Source organism: Meleagris gallopavo, chromosome 2 (assembly GCF_905368555.1).
Source record: "Meleagris gallopavo chromosome 2, MGAL_WU_HG_1.1, whole genome shotgun sequence".
Taxonomy (NCBI): domain Eukaryota; kingdom Metazoa; phylum Chordata; class Aves; order Galliformes; family Phasianidae; genus Meleagris; species Meleagris gallopavo.
This window is the reverse complement of record NC_139405.1, coordinates 37,563,381-37,589,749: the sequence shown is the minus strand read 5'-3', so window position 1 is coordinate 37,589,749 and position 26,369 is coordinate 37,563,381. Positions and strand designations below refer to the sequence as shown.

The window sequence follows — 26,369 nt, the reverse complement described above, 5'->3', positions numbered from 1 at the left end:
TCCCAATAAAATGACATCTGGTGTTGGATCTCTGGCTCCTTTGGGAAGAAGAAAGCACCCCAGAAATTCAGCCTTTGCAGCAAAAACACAGAACAAGAAGTGTTTTTTTTGCAATAGAAGCTGGATGCCAGCAGGGAAACAGCTGCTGGCTGCAGCAGGAGTTTGAATTACAGACTGGAGAGAGGGACATGCAAGGCCAACCAAGGAGAGGGCATGGCCTCACCTGGCAGCCTGAGAGAAGGGGCAGCCACTAGACAGCCCCAGCCAGCAAAAGTTGCAGCCAGTGCCTGTGGCTCTGTGTTGGGATAGCAATGACTGGGGCTGTTATTTTCTTTATTATTTGCTTTAGAGGATGCATCTCTGGCACCCGGTGTACAATGTGCTGCTGACTTCCCTTGTGATGATCCCATAATTTCTTCTTCCCCTTCAGTGTTATTGTCCCAGTTTCCAAGAAGCAGACAGAAGGATTTGCTCTTCTGGAGCAAGATAATTTCTCCCGAGAAAAGAAATGACTGGAGACAGACGCGGGAAATTCTTCACTTGTCTATTCTTATTTACAGCATAGTTCCTGTTATTACCTTGAACCAAAATAGCACAAGAGCAAGGCTGCGGCCAAGTTTCCTTCGCCTCTCCCTGGCAGCCTGTCAAAGCCAGCCCTGGCTGCTGCCTCCTCCTGCCCCTTCCCATGGAAGTGGGACAGAAGCAATCCCACACCACGTCCCCTGATCAGCTCAGGCCAAACAGCACTGACAACTCTCAGTGAGCCCTATCTACGCTTCAGGGTGCCAGCCAATAGAAGAAGGGAGACTGGTGCTGGTGGCAACGGGACTGTCCCAACAGGTGCAAGCTGCCCCTACAGTCCTCCCCAAGAGTGGCTGAGTTAAAACACCCAGAGTTCAAATTCCCCAGCAGAAGCCAGCTGTGGTGACAGCCCTGCCAAAGAGCAATGCAGACTGTACTAATGCACTAGTAAAGATAATGCAGAAAAAGTAAAGACATGCTGTCTCCATGTAAAAGCCCCCACAAGAAGAGGCACTCAGGTTCCCAACAAGGTTACCCTACACCCACAGGGGCAGTGGGGGAAGAGCAAGGAGCAATACCTGAATTATGAGTTAACATCTTTTGGATGGGGCAAAATCATAGGCCAGTTTTATATGCCTCTCCTTTAAGAAACCACTGGTTGTTTTCACAGCAAGTCTGAGTTTTGGACATCATCTTTAAAGCCATTGCGTTTCATCTTCAGAAAAAAAAGCAAAGTCAACTGCTTCTCATTTCCTCCCCAGAAAGGACATACACGTAGGACAAGCTTTTCAAAGCTCCTCCAGGAATTAAGCACCTAGCTCCTGTTGACCATCAATGGGATGTGTGCACCCAAGTCCCTTGAGCTGCTCTGGAAATCTTGTCCTTTGATGTAATTTCAAAGGCTTCAAAGCTAAGCTTCATCTCTTTGAGATGGGAAGAACAGAAGGGGTGCGGGAGTCTTAAATCAGCTCACTGCAAAACCCTCTGCTTGTCCTACCAGGGTGTGGAGGATCCATGTGGGGCATGGAATGGCTCACACAAACATCACTCATCCCTGCCCATGGCCAGGAAGGGAGGCACAGGCAGCCTGCTCCTCTGCTCACAGTCAAGGGCAGGACTGACTTCTCCAGGCTCTTTCCTTCCTGCACATCTCCCCAACCTCCTGTTCTCCCTGACACCAACCAGAAAACCCTCTCTGAAACATTTCAGCTGCAGAGATAGGAAGCTGCTGCTACGAGCATCATGAAAATACACAGCTGGACAGGGTCTCTGCAAATCCTCCTTGTAAGGGAAAGAATTATCATCGTACCTTGTTGAGGATCAGAGAACCCAGCCTTCAGCCACTCTCTCTTATAAGGAGATGCTGGGTTTTAATACATGCAAACTGTAAAGTTTTTTCCTGTGATTATGGTATCCATAGCAGTGGATTCTCTGAAGTCTAGTAAGATGTGCTCATTTTCCTCAGTGTTGCAACAATGTACTTGAAGTCAGCCCTCAGCACTGTGAGTACCATATAAATCCACAGGGGAAAAGAAAAAAAAAATAATCACTCTTCAACGGTTCCACTACTCACTGAGCACCTTTCTCCCTCCAAAACAGATCAGACAACCACAGTGAAAAGTTGTGTTGTGCAGCTTGCCTGGGGATGGAAGAAACAGCTGGGAGCATATTAAAATGCACCAGTTTTAATTGCTATAAGAACTGCTATAGGCTAAACCAGAACACCACAACACTGTCTCCTTTTCTCCCCTTTTTTCCCCTTGGAAATACTTCCTATTCATTACTTGTCTGACTTTATATAGGCAAAAGTTACCCATGAGAAGCTCTGGACACCCCAAACACACAACTAGCATCAGAACTGCTCCCAGCCAGGAGCAATGCCCTGCCTGGGGTGAAAAACCCACCCCAGGACCAGGCTCACAAAGGCTGCCTGGAGTCCACCCCCTGCCTTGTGCCCCTTCCCACTCAGCTCCATGATGTCATTTTTGCAAAGCATAGAGCAGGTACCTGGTTTTGTTTCGAGCGCTGTATCACTGCTGTGCTGATAAGGGTGATTTATTCTGATTACAGTACCCAGGCACTGTAGTCAAGCAGGCGGCCCTGATGCAGGGCAAAACAAGAACCAGTGAAGGTCACCTCCTCCCCATGAACTTGCAAGTCTGTGAGAGAGCTTGCACAAATACCTTGGAAATGTAAATACCATCCTACAACTCACTAACGACCTCCATGAATCAAGAGGGGGCCCTTGTTTACCTTATGAAAACTTCCCGAAATAGCACGGCAAACAGAAGTGCTGCTTGTGCCTCTAGGGCCCATTAGAGATTTGCTGTCCCCGTGGTCCCTCTCTGTTCCCTTTCTTCCTGCTCCATCCCTCAGAGACTGGGCTGCACCTCTCCAGCAACACCACCAGCTTTTAATGCTTCCCCATGTTACAAAGCATGAGGGAAAAAGTCTGCATGAGAATCTCAGGGAGGCAGGGGCTGGTCCACACCACTGCCTTCCATTGCTTCTATGCAGCGCATTCACATGGGGCACAGCTGCCACCACCTCCCAGATCAGAGACACTGGTGTCCCCCAGACCAGGACCAATGCTTCCCTCCAGCTGTGAGGTTCTGCCCTGATGCCATCACCCACCATGTTCTCCTGCATCCCAGAAATTCTGCTGGAGACAATGGGAGAACTTGGGAAATCCTCCTGGAACAGGCTGCTGAGGGAGGTGGTGGGGTCACCACCTTAGAGGTGTTCAAGAAAAAGGTAGATGTGGCACTGAGAGACATGGTCTAGAGCAGCCACAGCATGCACACAGGCTGATAGTTGGACTGGATCTCGGTTCTGCTCGTATACAGCTTCATGAAGCACAGCATCCTTCATGAGACAGGAGGAGAGCTGGCTGACATTTCTCAGCTGGCACTTGAAAATAAATTTAGCCAGAAGTTGTCTTCTGAAACCTTCTGGGTGGAATAAAATGGTGCCATCTCCCCCCCCCTTTTTTTTTTTTATAGAAAGTTCCTTTTTTTTTTTTTTTTTAAATATTTCTTACTCCTCCATTTCTTCAGCTCAGGAAAAAAAACACTAAAACTTTATAACTACTTAGGGCATAAGTTTTGGATTAGCGATACTAACCATACCATAATATTTTACTCTGCATTACTTTTCTGTGAGAAGCCTGAACTGGTTTCAAACTTTTCAAGCAACACTAAGGCAAACAGGTACCACTTCTTGGACACCTTTTTAATTGAGGGATCTTAAACATGGCCAAAATCCAGGAGGGTGGAGGATGGTTTAAATCATTGTGGGGACAAGCACGGGGACAGAGAGGGAAGTCCCACATGGCCAGGGGGTGGCAGACAGCAGGGCAGTGGAGCTGCAGAGCACATACAGCAAGTGCAGATGCCTCAGCACAGGTAGTACAGAGGCAGTCCCATGCCCTCCTCCCAAATCTTGCTCTGGAGGTTCACTCAGAGCTGCAAGAAACTAAAGGTGTGAGGAGCAAAGGAGGCCCAGAAGAAAAAGCAGCAGCAGCTCCAGAGGGTGGCAACCATAAAGGACTAATGGAAGGAACAGCACACAGGTCTCTTGACATGCATCATAATGGCACACTGGCTGCATCCAGTATTCCGGTAGCAGAAATTTGCTGATTCAGCAGTGGGGCTTCTGAAGCGATGGCAGCTGAGTTTGTGCTAAGCCTTTGTCAATTTATCCCTGTAACTGAACAGACATGTTGTTAGCAAGCTGTCACATCTCCAATCTGACTAGTGATTTCTGAGGCATCCCATCCCTTTAGCTGTTTGCTACTGGCTCACACTCCCTCAGGTACAGACATTTTTCCTGCAGCAGAGCACTCCCCTCATCCTCTCCAGCCCAGCTGGCTGTGCAGCATCACATCGCAGAAACCCTTATGCAGCACCAGAAGAAAACAGCTGGGGAAAGGTTGCCATGTCACAAGCCCTCCTCCACGCAGACTACAGACTGATACCATCAGTTCTCAGTATCTGGGGTATTGAGGGCAAAGAAGGAAAAATAAAAGAACGAACATAAACAAATAAGCCTGATGGAATGTTGTGTTTTCATACCTTTTGGAAAAAAAAAAAATCAAGCTGAAGATGCAGTATGATGTTATAAACAAAAAAATCATTGTGCAGCATCCTTTACAATGTCTCCTAAAGAGTTTTGCCTTTTTTTTTTTTTTAAAGCATAGCACATTTAATCTGCAACTCAGATAAGGCACCCACAGATAATCAAGAGGTGACTGTGAAAAATCTTTTTTTGAACTACTGCTTTAAAAGTTCACGTGTATTTCTTATGACAAATCCCCTAATTATCACTTCCATCAGCAAACTGCTAACACACATGCTGGGCACCACTGAGCAGGAGGAAAAACCCAAGCAGGAAGCACTACAGGCTTAACACTGAGATGATAAAAAGCCCAAATTCTAAGAAGCACTACAAAAGGCAAGTGGTCAGCTCAGACAAGGATGGGATTTTTAACTTGACATCTAGACTATGTAATGCCAGCAGTGCTGTATAACAGAGTTTACAGAAGCGGCCCCAACACTCTTGTGTCACAACCTCAGGACAGCAGCAGCCAGGGAAGGAGCAGAGCAGCTCCTTTACACCTCACCATCAACCATGCACAGCAAAACTCGGCCTACGTTCACCCTGGCAGCTCCTGTTTGCCCACAGACATACATGAACATGGCCCTAGAGGAAAAGCAAACCACATTTTCCAGCTCTCCCTTGACAAGTGGCCTGCTTTATGCACAGTGTGCAGGTAACGGCGGTGGCAGCTACTCTCCAGAAGTGGAGCTGACTTGCAGAGACTGTTCAGGTTTCAGTAGCACTCAGTCTAGCCTGTCATTAACCCACAGCCACTCACAAAATTCAGATCCAGATCTGATGAAGACTTCAAATACACACTGTATTGCAACACAGGGCTTGGCTGCTCTATCCATTAGATCTCCAAAACACAGGGTTTTACCCAAGGCTGGATTTCTGGCTCTTCCTTGAATATAGTTCATTTATTTACTTGTAGACTAGTCAGAGCATCTGTTTCAAAAAAAGGATGGAAAGGCCCATTCAGATCAGATACGATTCATCGTGACTCCTCTCTAGTTAAGGAAGAAGAAAGCATCACCTGGAATCCTCACCACCTTGTCATGCACTGGTAGCTGCAATCAAGGCAGGAGAGGTAACAGCAGTAAAGCCCACCTAAACATCCAACCCCCTCTTCATCTCAGATCTAATCCTGAGCAGATCACAGCTGTTAACACAAAGCCCTGCCAACGCAGTTTCTCACTAGTAGAAGAGCCCAGTTTGGACACACATTCCCAGATTGCATCTCCAAGGGAGAGGCCCAGGGGCAGCTATCCAACCAGCACAGCCTGAGCTCACCCCTGGCTGCGTGCCGGTGATTCACCAAGGCTGAAGCTGCTCTCTGGGATTAGTTCCTTACTCTGGCAGCTCTACCAACACTAGCCATAGGTGCACAAAAGTCCCAGTGCCCCTTGGAGCATGGGAAGCACTGGAGATGGACACCAGCCAACAGGAGAACATGGAGGAGTCAGATTACAGAAGCAATGCTAAAAATGCTATTTTTGTCCCTGTGTTTCATAAGGGAGGCTCAAACCCAAGCATGGTGTTTTTCCTCCTCCTTGAGTCACTGGGATCACTTTCAATAAGCCATGTGTTAGCATCCACAAAGGCAGGGCAGCTTTTCAGCTCCTGCTTCTGGCAGGAGGGAGCGAGTAGAGTGGGTGCAGCAAGGCAGCATGACAGCTGAAACTGCGCCCAAGGCATTAACTTTCCAGAGGTGCTGCCATCACTGCAGATGTTACAAAGCTGCTCTGGGCCAGTAAAACAGCGATGGTGACTCAGGCCAGACAGCTGACCTACGCTCACTGCTTGGGTGCCTTTGTGAGGAACACAGCACAGAGGCACTGAGCAGATACCAAGGGATCCCAGCACAGAAGCCCCTGTTTCCATGTTTTCAAGCACTGGCTGAAGCTGGCTCCATCACAAGGGCCTCCAAATACTCAAAAGTTCCAAAGGTCTCAGCCTGCCAATGACCCAGTAAAGCAAATTATGATTTGGAAGCAAAATATTTACGTAGGAGAGTGGGTAAAGTGCAGCAAGCTTTATGAAATACACTGCAAAACTCCATATGCAGATACCATGTACCTGGAAAGCTCTCCGGTGTGCTTGTAACAGAGGCCTGTTATCCTAGAATGGAGAGGCCTGCTAACCAAGCACCAGCAAGATTTTATGGATACCAAGTCAGGAAGGAAAGGCTGCTTCTTGCTGCAACTCATTTACTTTTCCTCTTCATGGCAATGCCTTTCTTGTTTTGGAGATCAGTTTGCTTTTGCCAGATGGAATCAAAGTCACCACTGTGAATTCAGCTTTTTTTCTTGTTTCTTGGAAAGCACTAGTCAGTACCATGTCAAGAAAAACAGAGAGGTTTGCTTAGGATCTATTTAAAGCACTTCAGCAGTGGTAGCTCCAATAACAACCCCAGGGCCAGCACTGATGCTTATGACAGAACTGGGGCTACTGTGCACAAGAAGGGCAAGAACACTGCAGAGAACATGCTGTCTGGTGGGCTTTCACACTAAGGTCAGTCTTTACATTTTCCTCTTTTGCCGAAGAGGTCAAAGTCATGGTCAGAAAACTTGGTGTGAGATAAATGTTTCAGAAAGGGTCAGATTCAAATGGAAAATTCTCAGCAGCCAAGGAAGAGAAGCAGTCTACCTAGAAAAAGTGAAAATCCCTGTGAAAAGATCATGCTGGCTTTGCTCCATTCACTGAGCAGGCATGGAAACAGTCCCAAAATGATGCAGAGGATGCCTAAGCTGAAAAGCTCAGATTTGGTGTTGCACAATCCAAGCAGGAGGGCACAGCTCCAGCATCCAGAGGGCTGCTATTTGCAGTCAGTGGCTGCATACAGGAGAAACCTTGCAGCTCAACTACTGCAAGCTGACACAAGGTCCACCAACACTCTCTTAGTGCTGTGGGCAGAAACTAGCCAGGAAGTGGTCATGATGAGCCTGGGGCCTGCTGAAGGCCCTGTCCCACCTGCATGTACCCTGGCTGGAAAGCATAGGTAACCACACACCTGAGAGCCCTGCCCCAGCAAGTGCTGGTAACACCCCTTTACACTAGAAGAGCATCAGGATGCTAACATCATTAGCACCTGTAAAACACTAATGCTCTCTGTGTGGAGCATTATTAAACACCTGTGCAGAGCAAAGCTAGCCATCTTTTACTTTTGTTAATATAGGGTATTCTGCTAGTATCTACCCTCAGGTACTGGTAACAGCTATGCTTACAACAGGGTATTTGCTACCACCTCAGCCCGCTGCAGAGAGCTGACCACAGTTCTAAAAGAATCTCAGATACAGCTCCTCCATGGGGAATCTGCTGCTGTCCCACTCACAAGCATGCCAGTGCTCACCTTTCCTCTGTAGCTCTTTTCTGTAAGAGAGACATTCATAACTCTGAGCTCCTTAGCAGTGGACCTAATCCAGCAAGTATCCAAGACATTCAGGAAAAGAGAATTTCATAGCATTGGAATTTTTCCATGCCAGCACTTTTTCATCCTAAGATAAATGGCTTTTACTTGCACGGCTAAAGGCTCTATTATTTTCAAAATACTTCTCAGCTTCAAAGCAGCAATGGAAATTGGCTGTGCACCTGGCTGGCTGATCCAGTCTGGATTCGGACAAACAGCAAAAGGAGTCTTTCTTCTCTGCAGTAGTGAGCAGTAGTTTGCCGAGCCACAGACAAGCAGGCAGGAGGGCTGATGTACAAAGGCTAGCACATAATTAATCACAGGGTGCACAAGCAGGGCTTGAGTAAATGGCAAGAGAGGAAGAAGCAGGGAGGAAGCACCCTGCTTGGGAGAGCTGGGAACCGCATTTGTATTCCCACACAGGGCTTCACGTTTGCATGCCAAGCAACTTGCCCAAAGACCATGCAAGAGCAGAGAGCAGCCTCAAAGCTCTGCAGGGCCTTCTGGGAGGTCCTAGGGGTGCCTGGAGCTACCCATGCCCTCACTGTAGTACACAGCAGGAGGAGCCAGCAGGCCTGTGCCAGGCAGGCAGGTTTCCACCACGTAGCTTAGCACAGAGCTCTGCTTTGATGACCCCTTTCAGAAGCAGGCTGTGCTCCTGGGACTCTCTGCTCCCTGCCTCCGTCACCCCAGTCCCTGCAGCCACTGCCAACCACAATGCTTGCAGGAGCTTGCGCAATGCCTGGCCATGCTACACTTGACCCCAGCTGGGGTTGTTGCTCTCGCTTTCGAGAGCCATGGTCATAAAAAGAGAAGGGATTTGCTGGCCAAGGAGCAGCCCAGCCTCGCTGACGCAGCGCAGGCTCTCAAGGTCAACGGTTGCAGCTCCATGCTGGGGGAGGACACGCAATGCCTAATGTGGAAATGTTTGTATTTGGAGCAATATATAGTTACATCCAGCCACTAGCAGCTGCAGAGGCTGTTTACTGTAGCACATGGTCCCAGGCCTATTAGCTCCATGCCTAACAGGGACCAGACTCAGAGGAGAATGACTGTGAAGCCGGACATTGTAGTTATATCTTTGCCAAGATCCCAACAATACTTTTCCTGATAAGTCTGGCACAGAAACAATTATTTAAAGAGCTGAAAAACATAACATCCACAGCCTATCCCTCCAGCCAGAAGGGGAGTTGGACAGGGCTCACAGTCTAATCTTCCACAGCCCCAGTGCTTCCCTCCTTTCACAAACAGCTGGCAATTCATTTCCTGAAGGCCTGCATGTAAGCATTCAACAGGGACACAGCACCTCTGCAGCCACACTTGGCCGCCTGCACCCATTCTGCCCACGTGGTGGCATCTTCTGTACAAGACCCCATTCAGGAGTGCCTGAGGCCCCGAGAAGAATTTTTCCCCCCTACCCCAGCACACACAGAGACCCTCACAATGGGGAAAGGACCGGCTGCAACACCACAGCACGCATCCATGCAACACTCCATAAACCAGCTGCTAAGTTAAAAAACAAAAGCAGTACTCATTAGCTGTTTTCCAGGGACCCAAAGAACACTATCTTCTTGGCTAGGAGAACTCAACATCAACACTGGGAACCACAAAGCTCTGCCGGTTCACATAGTTCCTGACCTTGGCTAGCAGATAAAGCTGCGCAGTCTGCTTTTGTTTTGCAGGTACCAGGTGTTGCTGAAGGTCAATGCTGAGGAAAGGGTTCTCCCACAGTCAGAAGGTTATAGAGATTTTTTTATGCAACATAAGCTTATCAATGATTAACAATTTTCTTTCAGTTAACTGCAAAGTTAATAGTTATTCAAAGCGCTCTATTGTAATGGGAGTGGAGACTGGGAGACATACTGCATTAACCATTAATCTTGGACTGTGCTAGAAAAATTAAATTGGGGTATGGCACATAGGTATGATTAATTCTGCTTGCAAAGGGAGAAGGTGTCAGTGTGCTTTGGGCAGGAGTGTTCCCTCCTGACAGCAGACTGCCAGGCACAGGCAAGGATTTGCCACTGGGCAGGCTGTCCACCATGTGCAGAGCTGTGCTTTCAGCTGCATTCCAGCTGAAACAGTGTTCTCTGTTTCAAAATTCACATTGTTCATTCTCACTTCTCTCCAAAATCTCTAAACTTTAAGGAGCGGGTGAGGTTTTTTGGAAAAGAGAGAAAGAAAAGCCAAACTGTGTAATTTGAGACTGTGAAAGAGTTGCTGGCAGGGAAGCAGCTCCCCACTTGTACTACTTCAGTGTGAGGTCTAGGGAGAAGAAAGGATGGTTTCCCAAAAAGCTGAGTCTCTGTAAAGCCCCTCTTGCCTCAGGCCTGCTGCTGTGCACTTTCCCTGCCCAGGGCTCACCAGTACCCCCCTCAACCTCACCCTGTGCCGAAATTGCTTTTCCAGAACACTCCAGTCCTGCTGACATAGGCCACCCAACTGCAGCAGGCACGGAGGCTCATGGAGTTTGATGCCATCAGGTTTATTTTATGCTCACCAGCACACCTTCAGAGTCCAAGGAGAGCAGAGGCAGGTTCAAGAGACATGCTTCGTACTCTCTGTCCCCCAGTGCAAGGATGTTTGGCTCTGATTTTTTATTTCTGCTATGGGAGGAACAGAAGACAGCTGCAAGATCTGAGGCTGGATTTATCTTCCTCTTCCCCACCCCCGAACCCCCCTCCAACCCCAGCCTGCCAAAAGCCCCCTTCCTGCTCCTACCAGAAACTTTGACCCTGGCCATACTGCAGGCCCGAATGACTGGATTCCTGAGGATGAATCAGAGCCCTTCAGAAGCCAAATCCCTCCTCCAGCTCAGCTGTACCTACGCACGCCTGCACAGTTGTTTTTCTTCAGAGTCAGAGTTTCCTCATCCCAGCTAGAAGTGGAAGTGTTAAGCTATTGTGAGTGGCTGCTTGTTTTTATGAATACTATCTCAGCAATGGGTGTTTCTGTGAAACATGCTAAGTCTCCAGTTGTTTAAGTCATCACACATTTCCCAATGTTTTCTGCATTCATCTGAAGGCAATGCCAATGTAATGTGTTTCTTACAAGAGAATTGGGCCAGTGCATGAGAAAACGCTTCTCTCTTCCTGCTCACAGCCTTCTTCACAACACTCCAATCAACAGATGTGCCACCAGAGAGGTGCAGCTCTGCAACCTAACAGTGCAGCAGAACGAGTTCACATTGCTTCCTCCAGTAGCCACAGAGCACAGCATTAGCAAGGCCTGCTACAGGAGCCCATGCCCAGCAATAGAAATGGTGTGCCCCAGGCAACCTGCCAAAACACAGGGAAGAAGGGGAGAGGTTGACAGGACAGGAGGGAGTGTCCCATCTTGCCCCATTCAGAGAAAGGCAGGTAATAGCTGCCTGCAAAAGCCAGGGCTGCAGGAACAGCCTGAGTATATTTGCCTTTGAGAAAGTTAAGAAAAATGAAATCATGAACAAAGATATATGTTATGGCTTATCTATAATGGCATCGTAACTGCTAGACTTTAGGGAACAGTTGACCTACAACTTGGCTACCCTACCCCAAGATAACTGAGCAGCAGCCAATGGGTTCCATTCTTCCAGACACCCCTGCCCCAAGCATCTCCCTGTACAGCCATCAGCAAAGATTGATTCACAAAGGTCTTCAGGATAAGTCTTCCATGCTGGTGCACGCTCTCCACATTCACAGGCCAACCTGCATCCCATCTGGAAGTGCATCACTACTGGGTGCACTGCAACAGCAGCACACCACAGCACGGGGCATCACACCCAGGGAGCCTCATAACAGCACTCAGCCCAGCCGTGGGACCAAATTGTAACAGGGCCCTATAAAAACAATGCTCCCACATGAAAGGTTCCAGCAAGAACCAAACATCTGGCAGAAAGCACATTCTAGAGGAGACTAGAAACAGAAGCAGGCTTAAAGGAGCCAAATCCCATCTGGCTGATGGCAGAAGAAATGGTGCAGGCTGCTTTCTTGGAGAAGCAGCTGTAGCACTTCCTCTACATATATGCAGAAAGCACCTGGACATGGTATCTGAAGGGGCAATATATAAGACCATGCCACAACCAGGAGAAAAGGAAAAGTGTTACAGCTCCAAAAGCAAGTATGTTGTGAGGGAAAGCTTCACTGAGACTGAGGCATTGACCCCAGTCTGAACCATTAACTATCCTGCAACTGTCATGCTGCATTTGCATCTCTTCCCCACTTCCCAATCCTGCCACTTCCATTTACTGGCAGAAGTTGCATGAGAAGCCATAAATTTACTGGAAGTGAAGGTGCAGCAGTAATAACAAGTCATCATGCACAAAACAGCTGCATGCAAAGCTTCCCTCCAGCTCCCACATGCTGAACAAAGTGCCCTCCATCCCCATATCAGGATTTATTCATGCATACATGAAATTTATTTTCTCACCCTACAGTATGCAGCTGCTTCTGCCCAGGTCTCCCCCATAGCCTCCAGCCTCCCCAAACTGGCTTTCTCTTCCCCGTTCCCACTACATTTACAGTCTCACATTAAGATGCAGTCGCTACCATGCACAGAGCCCCTATCCCCATCTCCACGCAGTCCAATTCCCGGAGCTAATGAGCTGCAGAGGTGAGAAGACAAGGATTTCCTTGCACATGGGACCGTGTGTTTTCACAGCAGCCCTGGGGCAGCTACCTGCCTGCACTGTGAGGCCTCAGCACCACCAGTGCACCTGCTCTGTGGTGTTATCAGCCTCTCATGCTGCAAAACTGGCAGTCTACTAATAGCATGAGTCACGCAGAAAGTCTCATATCCTTCTCCAGTTCAAAGTGTTTCCTAGAACTGCACTGAGAGGCCTTGAAGACTCGACTGTTTACTGAAATTAAAAATTCCCCTCCTGCTCTTGCACAGCGCTGCTTGAAATGTGTCTGTGTTTTGCTTTATCTCATGTCTAAAATCTCCTCAGCAGAAAATAGGTAGTGATGAGAGAGGAAATGGGAAAAGAGGAGCTGCAGCAACCAGAAAGCTCACCTATTATTATACAAAATACGGAGGCAGGAGGCAGACAGTCTTCATTTCACATACCCTGCATGGACAAGAAGATCGCTGAGAACTGGCAGGGCAAGGCAGGGCAAGTGCATTCAGTCCACTGAGGATGAGGAGCAGAACAACACACTGGCATCATCTGACCTCAAAACCACAACAGAAGGGAGAACTGACACAAACAGCTTCCAAATTTTGGAGTCCACATCCCAAGTGGGTGGGACACATCTGTCCCACAGGAGAGCAGAGCAAACAGGTGATAGTAGCTTGCAGGGGCACCAAGGAGCCAGACAGACACATCCCCTGGGGCCGGGTGCTCAAAGAAGCCCCGCAGACCTGATATGCAAGTCATATTTGGAGAAAGCAGTTTCACTGCTTTCTGTTTTGCTGGGGAGTCAAGAGCTGATAGTACCATATTCCAGAAACACTTATTCCTCTGTAAAAGAAAAAAGACAGGGAGAGAAAAAAAAATCACATGTAAGCAAAAGCACAGAGATTCAGCTAGCACTGTTCCCAAAAAGATTCCTTGCTGCTCACTTGGGGCTCTTCAGAGGAAGAGAAGGTGATACATCTCCATTGCTGACCCAGAGAGAGGCTCTGGGTTCACATGCTCTCTCATCAGACTTATCTGCTGACTGCTTATACCAAAAAGCCCTTGCATTGAGCTCTATTAAAATGCCAGTATATGCAGTCAAGGCCACCAAAATATTTCCAAAGCCTCAGAAAAGCCTGACAGATTGTGATTTTTTGCATCAGCTCTGAGCCAGTACACTGCAGAACAGACAAATAGCAGTTCCCCACAGCAGGGACCGTTCCTGGAGCTGCTGACAACCCACTGCTTTCTCACTGCTGTCCTGCTCTTTATTGCAGTTTGAGATAACCCTTTAATCAACTCAAGCCTGAAGCTGTCCAGAAGACAGCCCCTCAGCCTCTTCTCAGCCGTGACTGCTGCAGCACAGATTGGTGCCAGGGGCAGGACTGCCAGGCTCTGTTCCCATCAGCCCACGTGAATTCTGTGCAGTAGCAGCCTCTACCAGCCCAGGCCAGCACACAGTGGCAGGCAGCCTCTCCAGTTTCTCTGAAGTTCGTCTATATTTGCACTTGTTGTTAGTTCCTAAGCAGGAACAAAACAGGAGACACACCGTTCAGTCAGTTTTGGTGTTGCACAACAGAGAAAATAGGAAAGCACCCACAGGAACTGAGCCAAGTCAATAATGGAGATTAAGCAATACATGCACCTGGCTGTCAGAAGTGCAAGATTCTCTCTCTTTAGTAATTACAGAGCAATTATGAAGTTAACAGCAACTCCAATAAGGACATATATTTCACAATCCATCAGGAACAGTCATACCAAGGAGATACAGCTCTGAAACTGAACTCATCCTTCATCCCTGCGGGCATAATCCTCTAAATGCCAGTCTTTGGTGGGTGGGATCTTGCAATAAGTCATAATTAAATGATTATTTATTAACAGAATGTAATTGAAGCTGCACTTCAGCATGACTTAAAATTCCGTTTTCAAGATAGGTAACAAAAACCAAAATAAGATGGAGCACTTGGATACTGGGTTTATGAAAGCTCAGTAAGCCTATCATTCTGCAAAACCAAAACCAGATTAAAGCTGGATTTCAGTGCATCTGAACACATCAAAGTCTTTGCTGGATGATCAGTATGAAAAATTTCATATTCCATGCCTCTTTATAGTGGTAAAATTGAAGTGATCTCAGTTTAGATAAACTATCCAAAGAGTAAACAAGGCACTAACCACTATAAGCTCTAGAACAGATTCATGCTCAAGCTTCAGATAATAAACTAAACTCTAGTCTGCTCTAGTTCACAACATCTGACTTGCACTGGCTTCCACCTTTGCTTCCAAATGTGGATTTCATGCCTGATCCAAGATAGTTTGCCTTGTTCTACATACCACGCAGCAGCATGAAGCGGAGGTTTTTTGGTGGCACTGGCCTGCCATGGCTTACAGGCAAGAGCAATGAGAACTGATTGCCTCATCACCCCTTCCCTACACGGACCAGAGGTTATTGAGCAAGTGACTTGGGATGGCTGCTCCCACACCCAGCCTGACCTCCCACCTGTACCAGGATGCCCCAGCACATTTGGCAGCAGGGAACACCTCTGTCACAACAAACTGAACTTCCAAGTACTGCAGACCCACATCCAGGCCATAAGCCTCCCCACAGCCATACGCACACCCAGGAGGCAACGTTTTAGCACTAACAGCCCACTTCCCCATCTTGCAGTACACTGTGGACAAGCTCATCCACACAGCCACAAAAGAAGGGCAGCCCAGTCCACACAACCACAAACAAAGCATTCAGGCCTGTGGGAGGGGAGGACATCACACAGAATATGGGATGACACTGGATAAAGCAAGCATTGCCAGTGTGCATAAAACCCACTAATCGTCTTCTCAAAAGAACTTCCTGGACAAGAACAACCAGCCAGGAAGCCTTCCATCAAGCCTAGCATTAATCTCCTCGCTATCTCTTTCTTATCTCCTTTCAGGCTTTATTTCATTCGAGTATTGAAACCTGTTGTGGTTTGCCTTCATAAAAGTAGAGTCGGGTACTCAGTGTTTTCAGGCAGCAGGGATGCTTTACTATCTCTTGCTGCATCTACAGCATGGCTGAAAAGGTGCTATTGTGGTTTGACAGCTAAGGTGATACATATTGTATCGAGAGGTATCCAAATATCTAAGTGCTCTGTAAGGATTAAATAATTCATTATCAGAACCTTTAGTATAAAGATAGCCAGGGATTATCCCCATTCTCCAGACAAGAGCATTTTTGAAACAAGGCAAGGTAATAACAGCTACTGAACCTAGATACAGTCACTGTGAAAGCCAAAGATTTGCATGTTCCAGGCAGCATTTCCACCCCCCAGTGCACTTAATGTCCTAATGAACTGGTAGAGACCGAGTCTCAGGTTTCTGAGAACATGCAAGAGGAGTGACCTGTCGTTTCAGTACACTCAGCTGTGCAGCATTCAGAGGGCCCAGAGAACAGCAGAGGAAAAACAAGGTGGGCATGGAAAGCCCACACTTCTGTCTGTTTTCCTCTTCACCCCCTGTGACCATTAATCATCACTAAGGACTCCTACACTTTAAGTTATACATGGGATAGTTTCCAGCAACTAGAAGTAAGGCAGTGGTTACAAATACATATATATACATACAGTGGCACACACAGAATCATCATCGCTAATCTTCATAAACTTAACAAAGTCCACAGAACCCCAGTATGACACCACAGTAGCTTCTCCTGTTATGTCATCTTTTTGTTATGCTAGATCTATGCTTAGATTATATCACTGGGACAAGAACTACATTTTTCTGATGTGCTTTTGAGATTAGAGACACCAAGTTGAAATAACTCAAGCATCTCCAAGAGGAGTATGCTACGTTTCTGCACTTAATGATGGGTCCTTGCCAGTGAGAAGCTTTAAAAGCAGCGAACTAGAAAGGAAAACAATTCATCACCTTTAAATGGCAACATTTCAGTGCATTTCATATCCTGCACTGTTCCCTTAGGAAGAGCCACTTATTACAAAGGTATCAGCACAACAATAGATCAAACCAAGCAGGCTGACGTGGTGGAGAGCTCAGCAACAAGACAACACCTGCACCACTTCATTTTAAAAGACTCCCAGGCAGAGACTGTGCTGGCTGAAGCATGCTGGGCACTGCTAGACTGCCCTGGTACTGCTCTGCTCAGGAGCAGACCCAGATTGTGTCACATATCTCACTCCTTTGCAGAGGATACCAGTAGAGATATCTCCTAGCTCTGGGAGACTGACACACAGCCCACCCTAGCTGGCTCTAGGAGACTGACGCACAGCCACAAAAGCCTTCAGTCACATACCCTGCAGAGTTATCAGAGATCCTAATTTAAGCACCTTACACCTAATGCTCTTTTACTCACAGACTGGAGAAAGAAGTAAGAAAATAAACATTCATACCTGTAAGCAGAGAACAATCCCTTCACATAGCACCACCAGCAGAAAAGAGCTTGCCTTGCCCATTGGCCTTTTTTATAGGCAATCTAAGAAAACAAGGTGCAGCTGCCCTGATGATGTCTCCACATCACCTGGGAGAGCTCTACATCTGCTACCTGCCCAGCCCAACAGTCACTCATCCTGATTTGGTACAGAAGGCCACGATGGGGCTCTCGGGGTGACCAGCAAGCCCTTTGGGTCTCAAGGGGAGAACACTTCTTTCTAGGGAGTGCAGAGCATGGGGTATCAGTCAGAGCTGTGCAGGGGATATGGACCCCTGCCACCACTGCTGCCATGCCATGATGACACCTTAACCAGCTGCAGTCAGGGGACACAGCAGATCAGCTCTGCATGGCACTTAGGCCATTTCTACCAAGTGAAAGCCATTCATTTCTTCTTCACATAGCATTTAAAGGCAGTATTCATCTTGTCATATCTTGCAGCAGTTTCTTGGTGGCAAGTTGCCGAGGATGATGCTGGGATGTTTATTTCACCCTTTTGTTAAAGCGGATGACAGGTTTTTGGATGAGCCTGCAGTGGTTTGTAGGAACAGAAAGGAAAAAAATGTTGGTCCAAAGTAGAGGGTCCAAAGATACACAGGCTGAGAACATTTCTGAGGCACCTGGACTCACACCAGGAAGGATTTACTCCTTTGTGTGAGCACAGTTCCCGTCATCATTTGCTTTGACACCGTTGCCTCCCACTTTGACAGCACTGGCTTGCACACCAAATTGATCTGCAGCCCCTGTGCACGCAGCTGCCTGGAAATCTGTCTTCATATTATGATGCAAACTGCCAGAACTAAGCTTTTTTTCCATTTGTTTGTTTTCTTTTAATATGATAGCATTGCTCAATGGAAGTTGCGGGGGTTTGGGTTATCCTGCGCGTCTTCTGTTGAAAGAAGAAAGAGGTATCCAGTGGCACTGATGAAATCTGCGCTGGAGCAAACTCAAAGCACTGACAGAGTAGGGCTGATGTCTCCTGGCACTATGTGGATCTGAGAACACAGAGCTTATTTACAGTGCGGTGCCCCCCTCATATGCTCTGGGGTGAGAGTTTATGCCATCTGCACGTCCTCGTTGCACTGGCCCCAAAATGGATGGTCTCCCCTCTTCCTCCTACTCTTCCCCACAGCATGGAGGCCGTGTCAGCCTACCACACTCAGTGCTTGTCATTTCCCTTCCTGCCGCCGCCCTGATGTCAGAACAAGGTCACACAAAGCTGTGGGCAGGGTTGCCTGCACTTGTGGGCCCTCTAAGACTGAGCCCTGCCGCACAAAGTCATGCATTTCCATCTGGACCAGTGAGCTGCTCCAACATGCAGAGGTGCTCACACAGTGCAAGGAGGCACATGAACTGGGGAGAAGGAAGAGTACCCTCCAAAGCTGAGTGGGGTTTTAGATGAGTTTGACTGGAGCCCCATCAAGGTAGAGGATGCTCTGCTCCCACTGCAGCAGTGCAGCACTGGATCTGGGCAATGCTCAGCCTTGCAAAGACTTCTAGGTGTGCTTAGTTTCCAGTCAAACCCATTCTGCCACAATTGCAAGAACTGTAAAAATACTGTTTTGATCCTGCTAATGTGATTCTCTGTGCTTTTATTCTGCAGCCGGATTTCCAAAGGCAGCAGGTCCTGGAGGTATTAGGGAAAGCTGGAATGGAGGAAATGGAAGTGTGAAAAAGAAGTGAGGCTTCAGTAGTAAAGAGGCAGAAGATGACTAAAGGTCAGATGGAAGTGGGGACTAGGAAAGGAGCTGAAGCTGCAAAGTGGCGGAGAAAGCCATAGGGGATATTGTGGAGGAACTGGGATTGTTTCAGTGTGGTAGTAGAGGATAGACGACATAAATCTGTAGCAAACTGGGCTTTTAAAATTCTGTAATTCATGGAACAAACTGCTCTTGAAATCTAGGCTTGCCATAATCTAAACTGTGTCAATGCACTGGATGAATCCAGCTTCTTTCCACCATTGTGAAAATGAGATTTATCATGTAAACTCAGCTCTCCTCTTAAAACAACAGTCCCTGCCTCTGATCAAGAGGTCAAACCACAGATCCAAAATCTGAAATCTGAGGAAATTGAAATCTGCAACTGGGGTTTCCCATAAACAACTCAAACATCTGCATTTCAGAGAGCCAGTTGCAGACACAGTATGAAGATGATTTCCCAAGGCAGCAGGTGGCCTGGCTGGCAGCAGGATGTGTATACAGTCCCTTTCTCATGTTCCATGTCCAACCCATGGCACATGCCCTGGACTCTGCACCTGAACAGCTCGTTTACTGCGTTCTGTTCCCCATCACAGTGTGAGCTGCCAGGCTGAGTGTCTGCCAACAGCAGAAGCAGGCTGTGCATGGGACGAGGCTGCAGGGCAAGGTGGGGAGGGCGGCCTGCTGCTGAAAACCTGCCAAAGGGACTGCTCGAGATCTGCCTCAACTCACTGGCATCACAGGGCTGCCACCCCTGGTGCTCTGAGTGTTGATCTCCTGCTGATCCCAGTGAAGCCAAGAAAAAAATTGATCTTTTTTTAGCTCCCAGGGGAACAGAACAGCTCTGTGTGATTTTGCAATACTCCATCAATGGGAAAACACATTGGCATGGCTGCAAACAGCCACAAAGAGACTATTTCCTGGTTTCTGCGGTGCAAGGAGGGTGTGAGCAGGTGTGAATGGCTGCAGGGTTTGGAGTACATTGCATACCCTGCAGTGAAGAGCTGTGCAGCATACAGAGCTGGTGAGACCTGCATCTCAACCTCTTCATCCCAGCACTGGCTTCTTCACTCCATGAAGTGGTGCTGGCCCTTAACCTCAAGACCACATGGAGACTAGAGGGATAATTTCCCAGGCAGAACGCAGGGAGGATGGGGCGTCTGGACTGTCCCAAATGGTGTTCTATGGGCACTGGGTGTGTGCTGTGCTTGAGTCCTCAGTGGGGTCTGTGGTCAGGGCGTAACCAATGTGACCTCAGGCTGTGGGCAGCTTTGTCTGGGGAAAATGTTTTGTGGGATGAGCCCATAGTGATTCCTAGGGATTCCTGTCCTGCCTGCAAAAGGCTGCTGGCTGCCAGTCTCACGCTCTGCCTTCACTGTAGTGCCGTTGGGCAGATCACAGCAAATTTACTGCACTTTTCAAACATTATTTCCTCAAGTGCAGTGAGCTGTCTGCAGAGAGAGACCGACAGCTTCTCTGCTTTTTCTTCTCTGCACCAATCAATTTGCAGAGTGAGAAAGATGAGATCTTAAATACGGACGATTAACGCCCTTGCTAATTATGTACACTAAGCGCCTCAATTAGAGAAATGCCTGGGGGGGGGCTCTGTGAGCTTCACTTGAGTTCCATGGGATGCTGATCCTGCCACAGACACACAAGCATGCTCACCCCAGGGTCTGGTCCCACCCTACAGTTCTGCGCACTGTTTTCCCTTTTCCCTTACATAAAATGGCAAAACTGAGATGCACGTGCTTGACATGAAGGTGACAGTCAGAAAGAGGAGATTCTCTGAGTGTGAGCAGGGGGAAAGTCTGCAAATCATCCCATTCTTTGTGAGCAGAGGTTAAGCTGAGGTGACATGATAGCCCAGATATCACCAGCAGAGGATCTACAGTTAAAATGAATGGAATTACAGCAAATTTGGAAATATCAGCTGAGGGAAAAAGAGCATACAAAGGAATAAGGCTTTAGTGCAAGAGGATATTGGAAAGATGTTTGAACACAAGGAGGAAACAAAATATTAATGAATCACCACCAACCAGCAACAAAGAAATCCATTATTTATAGGGAAGATAAATAATTATACATGCAAGGTCAAAGAAGACACTTGCACTGAAGTTTCTTAAGAGACAGGAGAGTAGAGAGTAATTGACTGTCTAGACATGGTCCCGGCTCAAAGGCTGAAATGGTATGATTCAGCTGAACGGGAATAGCTTGGTCATGTTGGCTAAAGGGCTGTTCATGGTGGGAGCTCAAAGTTATGTGAAGGAGGTGGGTTTCAGTAGTAGCATGCACCAAACTGCAGACAGCCTGGAAACTTGAGGTCTGAAACACTTCTGGAGGCACCAGACAGGCTCCCACACCAAAGACTGGGCTTAGTTTCAGAAAACTTTGGGCAAGCTACACTTGTTGTCTGCATTTGCTTTGATTTTCTAATAAGTTCTGCTTTATCAGGTACATTCCTGTGCTTGACACAGCATGCTGCAGTCTGACCAGCAGCGAGGCTAGACGTGAGCACCCCAGGAAGGCACTGGCAGCCAGCCTCACTGGGTCTTTCCAGGCAGAGATTTGCTCCTGACCAACCCAGAGCCCCAGCAGAGACGAGGCACATGGCTATGGGAACTGGGGAAGTGACACAACCCCATGGTCAATGCACTGCTTGCATGGGGAGGATGGATACTCTGACTCACCTGACAGAGCTTGGCAGAAGATGAAGCTGCCCTGAACTGGAGAGTCTGGGGCTTTGTTGACACAAGTACACTTAACAATCATTGAGCAGCACACAAAGAGGCTCAAGAGCAGAACACAGCCCCTTAGAAGCAGAAGAGATGCCTTTCCTCTGACAAGCTGATTTGCTAATGTCACTTAAAACTAGCTGATTACCAATGCCTTCAGCAGAACAGCTGCTGTTGCTGGAGATGCTGAAGTGGCCATCTCCCACTCCACCATGCAGAAGGACAAGGCCCACGTCCCAGGCCTTGAGTCAAGATCACACTCTGCTCCAGCACTGGGACATCTCTTCCTTCCCCTTTATGCACTCTCCCACAGGCACGTTGAGCAAACAACGAAAAACCCTTGCTCCGGCCATTCCTCTCTGTAAGATTCTTTAAAAAGAAACACACACAAAGAAAGGGAACCCAAGTCCCCACATTACTTCAGGAAGCTTTGACGGGTGTTTTCCTTTTCAGTTGGGCATACGTGATTTTGTGTAACTGGAGGGCATTTACCCCACTGAGGAAAACATTTCCTTTAAAGCCAGAGGCCCCTGGTCATTATAGTTCTCACAGTTATGAAACACTGCGGCTGAGGAGAGAAGAAGGGAGGAAAAACGATTGCCAAGAATGAAAATCAAGTAGGTATTGGCAGTTTGGGTAAAAGTCTGTTATCAGTGATGGTATGCCAGCATGTTAGCCTCATAAGGACTGCATGGATTTTACTCACTCACAATGACTGAGATATTGAAGATGATTTGCCTGACATTTAGAAGTGGGTCAAATACTCATAGCTAACCTCTATGAGACACACCAGGAGGAGGGAGCTGTCTCTGAGATAGAGCCTTTGCGGCACTGCTTACTGGTGGGAGTTATTGGACAGTCATACAGCATTTCCCGACCCTACAGCCTCCAAACCCCCTGACATTGCTCAGCATCCTGCTGCATGCACAGAAAGCTTGTGACGGCATGTCCTTCTTTGTGCATGGCCCTGGAACTCAGGTTAGCTCTCAGTCATAGGAAAGACAAAGGAACGCACAGAAATCAGATGAGCCACACTTTATACGAAGAGAAAATGAGTCTGAGGATGCCATGAACACTCAGATATCATGGCAAGCAATTTGTAGCCAGGCTGATGGATGTGGTTAAAGGACTCGGCACAAAATTAATGCTGTGCTGGAAATGGATGGAGAAATCAGGACTGCAGATCTCCTGCTGTGAGCCCTGCTGCGAAGCAGCCTGCGAGATGCTGTTATGACAAGCGCAGTCTATTGGCCATCACTATCAACCTTTCACACAGCTCATTAGAGAAAGGTCACGGGTTATTTTTATTTTAATTCCCAAGGACGTACTTGGTTTGCCTCACACACTTCCACACAGCATCGCAATCTACACACCCAGTTCCCCCCCGCTCTTATAAACACATCCATACACAGCCTCTATTTGTTCCTGCTCTTTTCTTGTAAAGCAAAACACTAAGCCATAAAATGCCTTTTCAAACTCCAGCTGTGACACTTTATGGAAGCATCTGAAAACGATTACTTTCAGTGAACGCACTGGGGTCTCTGGCACATGGGCTTTGTTTTGAATATTGATTTAGGATGGGACTCTCAGCACTCTGTGCATCACAGTGGTTCTCTGTCCCAGGACCAGCAGCAGTGCTTGCAGAGGACAGTTGAGCAGCGAGGAGAGGCTCAGACTGTAGTTGGAAGCCCACCAGCCCAGGGTGCCAAATCAGGGGACTTCATCCCCTAACAGCCCCTGAGATAGCTGCCCGTGCCAACTCAATGGCAGTGTTCTTGGTAAGACTTTGGTCTTCCCCTGCCATCCTTGCTCTTTATACCTCCTGTTCTCTGCAAGGGCCATCACTGAAATAGTCCCATCCTGGAGAAGGCCACCTGCTTGTAGTAACATGGTGTTTTCCCTGTCATAGTTAATACTAGATCCTGCTTTCAGCACACTAACATCTGCTCCAGCAGTTTATCCCCTTTACAGAGGAGATAAAAGGACAGTGGCAGTGACTAATGAGGTCATCAGAGGACCTGGTGAGGACATTCTGTATCCTCTGCATGACCTGTTGGGACTTTGCACAGAAGTTTGCCTTTCTGAAGTCCACCCACCTCAGGACTGAAAATATTTATTTAAGAATTCTTACATTCTTAATTTAAGAAATGTGTATATCTCATCGCATATAGTTCCTACAATATAGTGAATTGCCCTTTCGTGATTAAAAAAGCCTTGTGAAAGCAGCACCCCCAGCAGCTGTTCTAGCATTACGGTAAGTGACAGCACTTTGGACTATGCATGTTTGTCCAAAAGATAATGGCCCTTTTAATCTGGTGACACTCAATCCCAGCACTGACTTCCTTCCCAGGCAGTCTTCTTTCCTGTTTAATATTTGTCTAAATCTTCATTCTGTGGGTGATTACTTATTAACATGATACTAATTTATTGCTTTCATTACACTTTTTCATTTTTGTATTTCCTTCTTCAAAACAAAGCAAATACACTGGCCAGGAAGTTTTTGTTTGTACATTTTCTTAATGTGCTCTGAGAAGGGACCTCAGAAGGCTATATGCAGGATTGCCTGTGCCACAAATTATATTCTTCTCACATTTCCCAATCTCCACAGATTAATGGGATAATAATAAACACTAAATACCACTTGTCACCTGTAAATTCAGAATTTTGCCCCATCCCTGGAGATGTTCAAGGTAGGGTTGAATAGAGAGCTGGGCAATCTGATCTAGTGCCTGATTTAGTGGTTGGTAACCCTGCTTGTGGCATGAAGGTTGGAACAGATGATCTCTGAGGTCCCTTCCAACTCAAGGTATTCTGTGATTCTTTGATAAGTTATCCAGAAACAGAAATAGTTACCAGTGAAGAACACGCTGTTCTTCCACGTATCTCAAAGCCTTTTCCAAAGTGAAAGAGATGTCTAATTTCACAGATGGGAAGAAGAGCAGAAAGATTAAGCAGGGGTCATATATCACACATCACATGCAAGTGTAATCACACCCTGGTGCCCCACAGACTGATGGGGCCTCTGCACTGGGTTTACATCACAGGATTTCGGTAGCAGTCATCTTTATATTCAAGAAGGTCTCAGGGATTTCATGGTGTATTAGGGACTTCAAACAAGGACAGGACAAGTGAAACACACCCTCTAATATTTGTTTCCCTCTCTATCTCCAAAAGATAGCCACAAGCATGTGTTCTGCTACACTCATCTCTAAGATGAAGCAGGAGAGATTCTGTGTGTGTGTGTGTGTGTATGAAATAGTGTAGATCGCTCTAACATTCCAGGAGCAAAGAAACATGGACTGTGAATGCTCCTTTGAAGTGCCATCAGCTGCAGCACACAGCTTCCATCTGCTCGTGGATGTCCAAAGTCCCTAAGATGACACTGATCCAGAAATTAGCTAGACAGAGAGGACTTAGCACATCCCTGGACAGCATGAATCAGTATAGCCACATGGATTTCCACAAGTTACACAGCGTTGCCTCAGCTGATACTCCATGTGAGGAGGGAGGGAAGGAGGCAGAGGGCATGCTGCACCGTGGTGTGGGACCCTGATGGTGGTGGTCCAGGGCAGCCCCCAGGAGGAGAGAAGCAGAGCAGTAAAACCAACAGTGAAGGAAAGTGGGCAGGGAGGGTGTGCTGGGAAGCCGACATCAAAGCCTTCCTCCATCTGCAGGGGAAGCCCTCTAGCAGAGACACAAACCAATTTAACCCTACAGAAATTAGCCAGGTGCCTCATCACTGCAAGTCTATTAAAAAAGACCCTCATGCCCAAAGCATTTCTTTCCTTTGCTCTTTCCTTTGCTACTTACTAGATAAAGCACATTGTGGTACTATTTATGATAAGAAAACTGTGGAGAAGCATACCTGGGACAGAAGGAAGCCCTCATTTATGCCATGCTGACTTCAGAATGCTGCAGAACTGGGGAGGTACAGATCACATAGCCTTCATCTTCCTTTTCTCCACATCCTAATGCTGATATCGCTAGCCCACTGATTGCATCTTCCCCTTCACCCTCTTCTGCGCCACTTTTAAATATGAGAGTGAAACTTCCCCATCACAGTGAACCTCCAGGCTTCAGACACCATGCAGTTGGTGCCTGCTCCATTTTTGGTAGGAAGGATCTATGAATTCTCCCCAGAGCAGCTTGCATTTAGGATTCTGTAAGACAAGCAAGGTCATTCTGTTTTCCAAAGCCAGTTCATTGTCTAAGGTTTGGCCATTGCTTCAGAATCATGACGCTTTGCAAGATTTGGGGCAGAAGGCCTGCCAGCTGACCCCACAGCCCAACAGGGGCTGCAGGAGGGATGGAGGTCAGGCATTTATAATGTGCCTGCTTCTGTAACTCGTGAATGGAAGTCTGCCTGTGGAGATATATGTCACAAGCAAGGCATAACAGCTGACAGTTTTCACCAACTGCTCAGACATTTAAGGCTTTTTTAATCTATCATCTCCATCCCTTGATGAGACGTGAGGATCTCTCTTTTCCTCCTGCTTTCTATTCTGCTCCTTCCCCAGCAGCTCCCTCGAGGCCCCGTGTCTCAGATTTACTTCATCTATTTTTTGAAGAAGAACAAGGGACAGGTGGTGCCTGCAGAAACTGAAAGAGAAAATGGACATATCTAGCACATGCCACAAAAATAAACACGAAATCTCCAGAGCCGCCTGCTCCTCTGGAACCTCAAGCAACTTGCTACTTTCTTCTTCTTGATGCACTTATTTTTGCTAGCTCAAACAATAAAGCATTGGATGTTACACGGCAGCTGCCCCAGGAAATAATTCACTCATTCCATTGCTGCAGACTTTAAGGAAAAAAAGCAATGAAGGGAGAAAAAAAAGCCAATTCCTCTGCAAAATATCCAGTTTCCCAGCAGCTTCAACAGCCTAAACGA

At 47.4% G+C, this 26,369-nt stretch overlaps 2 long non-coding RNA genes across 6 annotated transcripts in view; both read right to left on the bottom strand.

The window, feature by feature from the left end:
• LOC104909683 (uncharacterized) overlaps positions 1-26,369 on the bottom strand; it is a 110,180-nt gene that overhangs the window by 40,327 nt on the left and 43,484 nt on the right. The gene's annotated exons all lie outside the window — the stretch shown is intronic.
• LOC146544939 (uncharacterized) overlaps positions 3,773-26,369 on the bottom strand; it is a 34,708-nt gene continuing 12,111 nt past the window's right edge. The window contains exon 3 of the long non-coding RNA XR_014882139.1: positions 3,773-4,230. This is a non-coding gene — a long non-coding RNA (uncharacterized LOC146544939). The remainder of the gene's footprint in view (positions 4,231-26,369) is intronic.